Raw genomic sequence first — 11,825 nt, forward strand, 5'->3', positions numbered from 1 at the left:
ACAAACTCATATTGAAAATATTAATTTTTTAAAATATTTAAAAACTTAAATATATTGATTTTAAAAATTCATAATATTAATTTAATATTAATATAAAAACAAGGTAAAAATTAAAATTAAAAATCTTTTTGGTCTTTTATCCCACTTTAATCAATCAAATATTAACAAAAATATACGCCCCTCTTTTGGGTAAAGTAATTTCGGCTAAATTACCTAGTTTTACTTCTGACGAATTTCTGAAATATTTTGGTTTGATTGATTAAAGATATTTATACCTTAAGAATAAACGGTAAATTTCGCAGTGATGTAATAAATTTTTGTATAATATCAATAATTTCGGTTTCGCATACCTAATTTTATTGAATACCGATTTAATACTTTATAGCGAACGATTCAGCGTTTATTATCAAAAGGTTAAAAATAAAAACTGTACAAACTTACCTATGAGAAAGAATTCTCAGAGACCTGCTTTAACCGACTCATAGGAGAGTCGTGTGATTTGGTTTTCCATAGCTACATAAGCGTAACCTCGATTTTTCAATAACTTTTCTTCTAAACATATGAACGGTCCTTCTCTGCATAGAGTAACAAATTCGGTATTTGAATATGTTTGATTGTTCGAACATTTATCTTCGTGTGACCATTTTCCGCATTTATGACATCTTTCAAGGTGTCGTGCTCTTCTTTTTGTTGCGGATTTTTATTTTCCTTTACCAAAATGTGTCTTATGATGATCTTTCCTGAGTTCTTTCCTCACTTCGTCCATTTTGCCTCTTATGAATGATACCAGTTCACTCAGAAAGATGTTATTATTACGTTTAGTAATCATAGCGTGTAGTAGTAGACCATGGTTCAGATCAAAGGAATTCTTCATCTCGTAAAACCTAAAAGAAATAAAAATTCAGAATGGAGGGAGAAGACTAGTTCTTTAGGGTCTGCTAGGGAAAGACCATTCGGATTCTATTCTCGAGAACTACACGAAAACAAAATATCAAACTCTAACAAAAATATATATTACTCTTAAAAGATTCGAATCTTCCCACACATACTTAGCTGTGGTGTCGAAATTATGATTAACTTCATCTTCAACTTCCATTGGATTATCTATGTAATGTTTAACTCTGTGACCATTAACCTTAAATTCAATCCCATTTGAATTTATTAATTCTACTGTTCCGTACGGGAAAACTCTTTTGACTATAAATGGTCCAGATCATTTTGATTTCAATTTTCCAGAAAATAGCTTGAATCGTGAATTGAAAAGAAGGACTCTGTCTCCTTCCTTAAATTCTTTTGAACTTCTGATTCTTTTATCATGCCATTTCTTCATTCTTTCTTCATAGATTAACGAATTTTCATATGCTTCATGTCTCAATTCTTCTAATTCGTTTAGTTGACTTAACCGTAGACGTCCAACTTCATGCAAATCAAGATTACATGTCTTCAAAGCCCAAAATGCTTTATGTTCAATTTCTACTGTAGGGTGACATGCTTTTCCGTAAACGAGTCTAAAAGGTGTGGTTCCAGTTAGAGTTTTGTAGGCTGTTCGAAAAGCCCAGAGTGCATCCTCCAATTTCATGGACCATTCCTTCGGATTTGATCCTACGGTTTTCTCTAGAATACGTTTTAATGCTCGGTTAGTATTTTCAAATTGTCCACTTGTTTGTGGATGATAAGCAGTGGAGATTTTATGAGTTACTCCATATCTTTTGAGAACTTTCTCAAGTTGATTATTACAAAAATGAGTTCCCCGATCACTTATTAAAGCTTTCGGTGTTCCAAACCTAGCAAAAAGACGTTTTAAGAAGTTGACTACAACTCGTGCATCGTTAGTTGGGAGAGCTTGTGCTTCAGCCCATTTAGATACATAATCAATGGCAACGAGAATGTAGAGATTATTATGAGATTTTGGAAATGGACCCATAAAGTCAATACCCCAAACGTCAAAAACTTCACATACTTAAATGACATTTTGTGGCATTTCATCACGTTGACTTATTTTTCCGGCCCTTTGACAACATCACAGGATTTACAAAGAAGGTGTGCATCTTTGAAAATTGTAGGCCAATAAAATCCAGCATCGTAAACTTTTCTTGCTGTGAGTTGAGGCCTATAATGCCCTCATGTTGGTCCTGTGTGACAATGGTTTAAGATTTGACTGGCTTCATTCCCGAATACATATCGGCGTATTATTCCATTGGGATAACTTTTAAACAAATGTGGATCTTCCCAAAAATAGTGTTTTATATCACTAAAGAATTTTTTTCGTTTTTGGTACGACAACCCTTTTTCAAGGAATCTACATACTAAGTAGTTTGCATAGTCTGCAAACCATGGAATTTCATTATAATCGATCTTCAAAAGATATTCATCAGGAAAGTTATCTTGTATGGCCGATTCATTTAGAACTTCTAATTCAGGATTTTCAAGACGAGAAAGATGATCAGTGGCGAGATTTTATGCTCCCTTTTTGTCTCGGATTTCAATATCGAATTCTTGTAAGAGTAAGATCCAACGGATTAATCGTGGTTTGGCATCTTGTTTCGAAAATAGGTATCTAAGAGCAGAATGGTCGGTATAGACCACCGTTTTAGCTAGAACGAGATATGAACAAAATTTGTCAAAAGCAAAGACAATAGAAAGGATTTCTTTTTCAGTAGTTGTGTAATTCGTTTGTGCTCCTTGTAAGTCTTACTAGCGTAATAAATAGGTTGAAATCTTTTTTCAATCCTTTGTCCTAAAACGGCTCCCATTGCAAAATCACTTGCATCGCACATGAGTTCAAACGGTAGATTCCAATTTGGAGTTATCATGATCGGCGCATTAGTGAGTTTTTCTTTAAGAATATTAAAAGATTTGATGCATTCATCTGAAAAGATGAATGGAGCATCCTTTTCTAGGAGTTTATTCATAGGAGTGGCAATTTTAGAAAAATCTTTTATGAAACGTCGGTAAAAACCGGCATGCCCTAGAAAACTCCTAACTCCTCTAAAATTTGTGGGATGTGGAAGTTTAGCAATTACATCTACTTTAGCTCTATCCACTTCAATTCCTTCCTTTGAAATTTTATGACCAAGAACGATGCCTTCTCTGACCATGAAATGGCATTTCTCCCAATTAAGTACTAGATTTGATTGTTCGCATCTAATAAGCATTCGTTCAAGATTAACTAGACATGTTTCAAAAGTGTCACCGAAGACTGAGAAGTCATCCATGAAAACTTCCATGCATTCCTCTATCATGTCGTGAAAAATTGCCATCATGCACCTTTGAAAGGTTGCAGGGGCGTTGCAAAGTCCAAATGGCATGCGTTTGTAAGCAAAAGTACCATAATGGCACGTGAATATGGTTTTCTCTTGGTCCTCAGGTGCTATTGGAATTTGAAATTATCCGGAGAAACCGTCAAGAAAATAATAGTAACTATTCCCAGCTAATCTTTCCGACATTTGATCAATGAAAGGTAAGGAAAAGTGATCTTTTCTAGTGGCGTCATTTAATTTTCTATAATCAATACAAACACGCCATCCTGTTACAGTCCTTGTAGGAATAAGCTTATTTTTTTCATTTGTGATGACAGTCATGCCACCCTTCTTAGGTACGCATTGAACTGGGCTTACCCATGGACTATCAGAGATTGGATAAGTTAAACCTGCATCTAGCAGTTTAATAATTTCTTTCTTAACAACATCTTGCATATTAGGATTTAGTCTTCGTTGGTGTTGCACATAGGTTTTATGTGTGATGACCCGGAAATTTTCGATCAAATTTAAACTTTAATCTTTATATGTTTCCGACACGATAAGCAAAATCTGTAATATTGAGTCTCGAAAACTTTGGAACTATGTTCATATGTTTAATTACCCTTTGACCATTTCCGACGATTCACGAACAACTAATTGTAAATAATTAGGTATATATGTATATAGGTGTGTGTGTGTATATATTAATTCGTATTAATATAATATCAATTAATCTTGTGATTTAAACATGAAAAGTAATTTATAAGATAATAAGATATTATTAAAATAAATATATAAATATATATCTATATGAATTCTGTACACAATTAATAATATATGTATGTGTAATATATCTAATGTATATAAATATTAAATATTCAAATGTGTTATTATAAGTATTACATAACTAATAAAATGTAATATTTTTATATTAAATTAAATTATGAGGTAGAATATAATTGTTATATTACTTTCATTATTAATATTGATACCAGTATTATTAATAGCATTAACTTAATATATAGTATATATATATATATATATATATGAGATTTGATATGAATAAATTGTTATATCAATATTAATATTATTACTTTCATTACTATTATCAATATTAATATTAATATTAGAATCAGTATTATTATTAATATTATAGATATGATATTTGATATATACATAAACTGTTATATTATTATATATATACTAATTATTAATAAATTTTATAAAATCACAAGATTCAGTTCCAGATATAAATCAAATTTTAGGAGATTCATTTCCTATTTCTAATTGATATTAGTACAAATCACGACTCTAAGATTTCAATAACAGCCAAAAATCTGTTAGCAGTTGCATTCAGACTTTGTATTTTTATCTTATTCCCTGTCCTTCATGTCTGCTCTTGGTTACATGTCGATTTCAATGGACAAACACAAACAATTGTGATTAACTATGTACTACATCACTTCCACATTCACCATCGTATATGCTAGCTGCTACCTCATCCGTTTCTGTCTAACCAAACATGACACCATCAAAACCCATTTAGTGTTTCTTCATATCATTCAAATAAATTGCAGCCACCATGAAATTTTTCTGTAACCGCCACAAAACACCCACTCCCTATTACTTTTCTCTATTGCAAACCTTCTCTTTACTTCTGTTATCAATTCGGACGACTATCAAACAAACCAACCATAACTGATGCGTTTTTTTTTCTTTTTCTATTTTTCTTTTAAACCGTTTCCTGACTTGCCAACTACTGTTCTGTTTATAATTGAAGACAACTGAACACAGCCATATCTTTCTTTCTTTCTCCTCCTTTTGTTTCTTGTTCCATAAACAAACACCCAATAGAACCCACCTTAAATAAACCTACCTGCTACTGCTCGCAATACGTTCTTTTCCTCCTATCTTCTTTCGTATTCACCACCACAACATGCTTGTTGTCACGACTGTTGCAAATTATACTTTTATTTTCTAATTAATAACAAAACCAAACCTGTGATTATTCGAATTGTATTCTTGATTTCTCTTAAATAATAACGATGATGTGGTTATGGTAATGAGCGAGATTGGAGGGTGATGATTAATAAAAGCAGCAATACTTTAATAAGGATAGTGCGTTACAGATGAACCGCATAAAAACCTAACATCCCGCTGTTTGTTTTTTTTTTTTTTTCTTACTCCCGAATTATATACTAAACCCTATTACAATCGGGCCACGTTTCGGTTAGGGCCGGAGCTTTTATTTCCTGTTGGGCTGCATGAACTTTTGGGTTTCTAAATGGGTGAGATGGGGCTATGAATTTAAGGAAAATGATGAAAGAAACTGACACCCTAGTTATATAGTTACTTACAGGATCTAAATCGGAAAGGGTAATGCAGCGTGATGGTTAGGGGTGTTGGTGTTATGCTAGAGGTCAGGGGTTCGAGTCCTCAATGGAGCATTTCTTTTAACAACCTTTTTCATTTAAGGTAGTTCATTTTGTTTACTTATCATTTCATTTATTATTACTATTATTATTGTTATGACTAATTGTTGTAATTACTAATATAATATTTAAAGTATTATTATTATTAGAGTTAAAATTATTATATAATTATTAATATCATTGTTATTAGTATTATTATGAATATTATTATAATTAGTATTAATGTGATTAATAAGATTATTATTATTATTATTTTAGTATTATCATGTAATATTATATGTATCATTATTATTACTATAAGTATCATCATTAATATTTATTATTATTATTATTATTATTATTATTATTAATGTCATTATCTGTACCATTATTATTAAAAATGTACTATCATTACGATCAATTTTACAAAAGTTATCAATAAAACTATCAGTATTATTATTATAATTATTATCAATAGTATCATTATTATTATTAGTATTATCATCATTATTAATTAACATTAAAATTATTATTTTTTAAACATTATTATTATTATTATTATTATTATTATTATTATTATTATTATTATTATCATTATTACTTTCATATTAACAATATTATTATAACAAATAAATATTTTCTACATAAGAGTATATTATGTACAACTACCTCAATACATCTAATTATATATATTAAGATTATTCATATAAATATTTACATATAACAAATTGTTAATTTTTGATGTAATATTAATCATATGTATATATACAACTATATAAACATTAACTATATTAAATATATACAAATTAAATATATAAGATATATAAGTTAGGATAAAATATATAAATCTAATTCGATTTTGATTATATGTATTAATATACATATGAATGATATAGGTTCGTGAATCCTAGGCCAACCCTATACTTGTTCAATGTCATTCTATGTATTTTTACTACAAAATACATTAGGTGAGTTTCCTTTGCTCCCTTTTTAAATACTTTTGCAATATATATTTTTGGGACTGAGAATACATGCGCTTTTATAAATGTTTGACGCAATAGACACAAGTACCTTAACTGCATTCTATGATAGAATTATCTAGGATTGTGGTTGATTATTATGACACGCATTAGCCCCCGGTTTCCGTTAGAGCGTATGAGCTCCCGAGCCGGGTGGATGGTTTATTATTTATGACATTTTGGCACCGGTTGTCCTATATTTTATAAACATGTGTTCAGCCGTGGGGTGTAAAGACCGGCACAGAGGTTCTATATTTTGAAGGCACATGTATTCAGCCGTGAGGTGAAAGACCGGCACAGATGGTTACTATTATATTTTGAATCCTCACCAGGTGTTCTTCATATAAAAGATATTTTTTTGTGCAGTTGGAATGGGACTTCTGCACGTTTTATAATATTTAAAATCTTGTGGTCTATTAAAAATGATGAAAATGAAATGTTTACTATAAACTAATGAACTCACCAACCTTTTGGTTGACACTTGAAAGCATGTTTATTCTCAGGTTTGAAAGAAATCTTCCGCTGTGCATTAGCTCATTTTAAGGATATTACTTGGAGTCATTCATGACATATTTCAAAAGACGTTGCATTCGAGTCATTGAAGTTCATTAGAGATTATTAAGTAAATGACGGATTAGGTCATTTATAGTTGGATATTATGAAATGGTATGCATACCTGTCAACTTTCGATGTAAATAAAAGTTTGTCTTTTAAAACGAATGCAATGTTTGTAAAATGTATCATTTAGAGGTCATGTACCTCGCGATGTAATCATATGTAATGTTCTCTTCCATATGGATTTGGTCGGGGCATTTCAGTTGGTATCAGAGCGGTGGTCTTAGTGAACCAGGTCTGCATTAGTGTGTCTAACAGGTAGTTGTTAGGATGCATTAGTGAAGTCTGGACTTCGACCTAGTAGTTGTTAGGTTATATTAATGAGTCTGGACTTGAACCTGGTCTGCATGTCAAAAGTTTTGCTTATCATTTCTTGTCGAAAATTACCCGCTTATCATTCTTAGTCTAGATACATCTTACTGCATTGATTGCATGAATAGTGTATAGACAAAATTCATATCTCAGCGTATCTGCTAATCCATATCTTAGCGTATCTGTTACCATAAACTATGCCTGATATATTTCGTAAATTCCTCCGTAATCTACGAAATCTTTTGTTCTATATACATAGATATTCTATGTAATTAGAATATCATCCGATATCAGAAAATCATTTCATATCGAAAACTCCTTTATTTAATCGTACGCAATGGAACTCGCCACTAGTTCAAGTCCCTCAGATTTCGATATGGAGTCCCACTCCAGCTCATAAGGCAGCGTCACCAAAATGAATCAATCAATCAGCTATCCCCAATTCATCTGATGAGTTCATAATCTACTTAACCATTAGAGACAAGAAGAAGGCGATCCCTTCCATCCACCACATTCCCCTCTTGGCAAAGAACCTGAAGCACTTACCGGCGAACCTGTTCGAGACACCATTTTTTCTCTCATTTCCTGAATACCTCGCCACGATTATATTTTATCTAAAATTCTAAACCTTATTCATCCGCTCGTTTTGACCGACAATTATCCCGAAATAATAGAAGAAGTCAACGAACTTCGCACCCGAGTTGTAGCCTTGAAAAGTATGGTGAAAAATGTACCAGCTTCAGCAACATTACCGGCATCAACAGTACCACCAACAACAACATTCACATCCCAAGCCTCAATTTCACAATCTGTCCCACGAACATCAACATCATACGCACCATAAATACCAAGGAGTACCAACAACAATGAACGATGAAGTATTGATCCATAACTTCATTAATATTCTGCGAAGAATATGTGGATCCTAATAATTAACGATGAAGTATTGAACCATAACTTCATTAATATTCTGCGAAGAATATGTGGATCCTAATAATTAACGATGAAGTATTGAACCATAACTTCATTAATATTCTGCGAAGAATTTGTGGTTCCTAATAGTTTTAGAGATTACTTATTCCAGCTCAAATCGAAAATCAAATGAGTCTAATATTATATTGACTCATTAAATTCATGATTACATCTGAAGAAAATATATATGTAAGTATATTTTCATAAAGATTGTAATTAAAAATTCTTTCGTACAAACTGTTAATGGTGAAAATATTTAAACGGGTAGGTAATACCAGAGGAATATTTAGATTTCATATTAAAAAGTTACACTGTACATTCTTCAATTCAGATTCAGCAGTCATTAACAACACTGCTCAAATTCACACATATACGTATCCGTTCACCAAAGAACAACTATTTTCATCCTAGTTCAATTTCATATTCGGATTTTGACCGATCAGAATCCAAGTCAAGATTTGACAAGTGGCATAATGAAGAAAATAATGAACAAAATAAAATTGATTAGTAACCAATTAATTAACTACGTAAAACTTTAAAACTATATTAACCAAATCCTAGCTAACTGTTCCTAGTTAACTGTTCCTATATGACTATTTCCTTACAATATACTAGTTTTGGTGGAACTATTGAACTATAAGACTATTGGACAACTATCATGGATAATTAAAAAGTATTAAAAGAGTAGGAAATATTAAATACAACACATTTTGACTTAAAAGATTGTAAATAAATTACATCTACTACAGTTAAATATTTCCTCAGGTTTGCCACTTGATTTCATCCTAAACCTCATTTGTATCTTGATAATTACAATCTGCATTCAAACCTTTCATGATTCTTGAAAACACCTCAGTCGAGAGGATGAACCAACCACACTTCATCTACGAAAGAAAAGATTGATACATATAGTTATGCACCTGAAAACACTCGGAACCTGAAAAAACGTTTAACACATATCTGTGCTAGCTCCTTTGGCGTTATTATTACCGAAAATAACTTTTCAATCTCTTTCCAAATTAGCCAATTTTGTCACAGCTCCAGCAAGTCAACTTCAACATTCATTTGGATTAGTCTTATTATAACCTTGATTTATAAGTTTGCCTTTCGTCATCGTTACCGGGGAACCGTTTACACCCCATCACATTATTAGAAAACTTAGCAGCAACTTCATTACTCATTGACTTAAGTCTCTCCGAAGAACCATTATGGTTGTTCATTAAAACCTTACCATATACTCATCCATATCTTATAACGAGAATTGCCATACCAATTACAGGAAATCAGCAATCAGTATTTTGAATCTCGTAGCATTTCTACATCAACAGTTATATGTATACATATAACATTTCTCATAGAATTATGAACTTTCATTCTGAAATTCCGAAAAGCACTCTAGCTTACGAATCAGATCTCTGAGTTCTGAAAAATGAATCGAGCAAACATGAAGGAGACCAAGGACAAATATAAGGACCAAACCCTGTATTTAAAGAATCCTGATGATTCTGTTTCTGATGAAATCTTTAGCGAATACCTTACTCCTTAACCGCTCTAAATCATCGTGAATGAATTTCTTCATCACACTTTGAATCTAAAATTCTACGATGTTATCATATCTTTCCTTATAAATATCCTCAATATTTCTAGAAATATCCTCAATATTTCTAAAGATATCTTCATAAATATTCTTGTCCGATATATATAATCTCTCCGTGCAATCTGTGTTATATTATAAAAGGAAACTGTTTTAGTTTCTATATTCTGTAAATCTTCGAATTTAAAATATGAATGTTTTTGAAGTAGCATTGGGAACTGAAGCATGAGTTAGTATAATATAATGACACTTAATCAACGTGATTATATTACAGTAATTCATGTTGAGTTTCTAATGGAATGTGATGATTCTCAGTACCATCATCATGTGCCATGTTACACGACTCTTGCATTCTACTCAATCTCTAAATATATTAAGAACATATCTTCTTGATAGTTCTATCTTTCCGAATATTCTGGTAATTTACCAAATCAAGATCGTGCCATTACGATTTCCTTCTTAGAACGTTAACTATGTTCATTTCAAAATCCATACCTACGAATTCTGGACCATTATTCGCTTGATTTAAAGTCGGAAAGAGGAGACAAAAGTATAGAACTCTTGAATATATAAAAAAAAAATCCCAAGGAAATAATAGAAGTGAATAGATTCTTCTGACGGCAGATGAAAAAGAAGAATGACAGATATGAAAGTTAGAAGTATATCAAGAATCAGAACGGGATGGAGCATTTTGAAGAATACTTTAAGGTATGAATTGAGGGAGAAAGAATAGAAGATGTGAGATATGGAAATAAGGAAGTGAAGGGGGTGAATTTATAGTAAAATATCTGACAGATCAATCGAAACAGATTATTGCATTTAATCAAAGAAGATCCTGATTTCCTAAATCACCGAAAAACCAAATCTTATTACAAAGATTTTCTTTAAATCTCATGAATCCCGGAAATCAATCATAAGCTACGTCATCAGTTAAAACGATCCTACATTTACTCATTTCACTCTCTTGCGATAGCTTCGCTTATACTCTTCGCGTAATCAAATTGTTTTATCTATATTACTCAATGATGATAAAACTCTATTTATCAGCTCATATTTATCATAAAAACATTCTTATGGTTATCCATGACGACCTCTATCAAATTTCGGGACGAAATTTCTTTAACGGGTAGGTACTGTGATGACCCGGAAATTTTCGATCAAATTTAAACTTTAATCTTTATATGTTTCCGACACGATAAGCAAATCTGTAATATTGAGTCTCGGAAACTTTGGAACTATGTTCATATGTTTAATTACCCTTTGACCATTTCCGACGATTCACGAACAACTAATTGTAAACAATTAGGTATATATGTATATAGGTGTGTGTGTATATATTAATTCGTATTAATATAATATCAATTAATCTTGTGATTTAAACATGAAAAGTAATTTATAAGATAATAAGATATTATTAAAATAAATATATAAATATATATATATGAATTCTGTACACAATTAATAATATATGTATGTGTAATATATCTAATGTATATAAATGTTAAATATTCAAATGTGTTATTATAAGTATTACATAACTAATAAAATGTAATATTTTTATATTAAATTAAATTATGAGGTAGAATATAATTGTTATATTACTTTCATTATTAATATTGATACCAGTATTATTAATAGCATTAACTTAATATATAGTATATAT

The sequence above is a fragment of the Rutidosis leptorrhynchoides genome, chromosome 8 (genome assembly GCF_046630445.1).
Source record: "Rutidosis leptorrhynchoides isolate AG116_Rl617_1_P2 chromosome 8, CSIRO_AGI_Rlap_v1, whole genome shotgun sequence".
Classification (NCBI taxonomy): domain Eukaryota; kingdom Viridiplantae; phylum Streptophyta; class Magnoliopsida; order Asterales; family Asteraceae; genus Rutidosis; species Rutidosis leptorrhynchoides.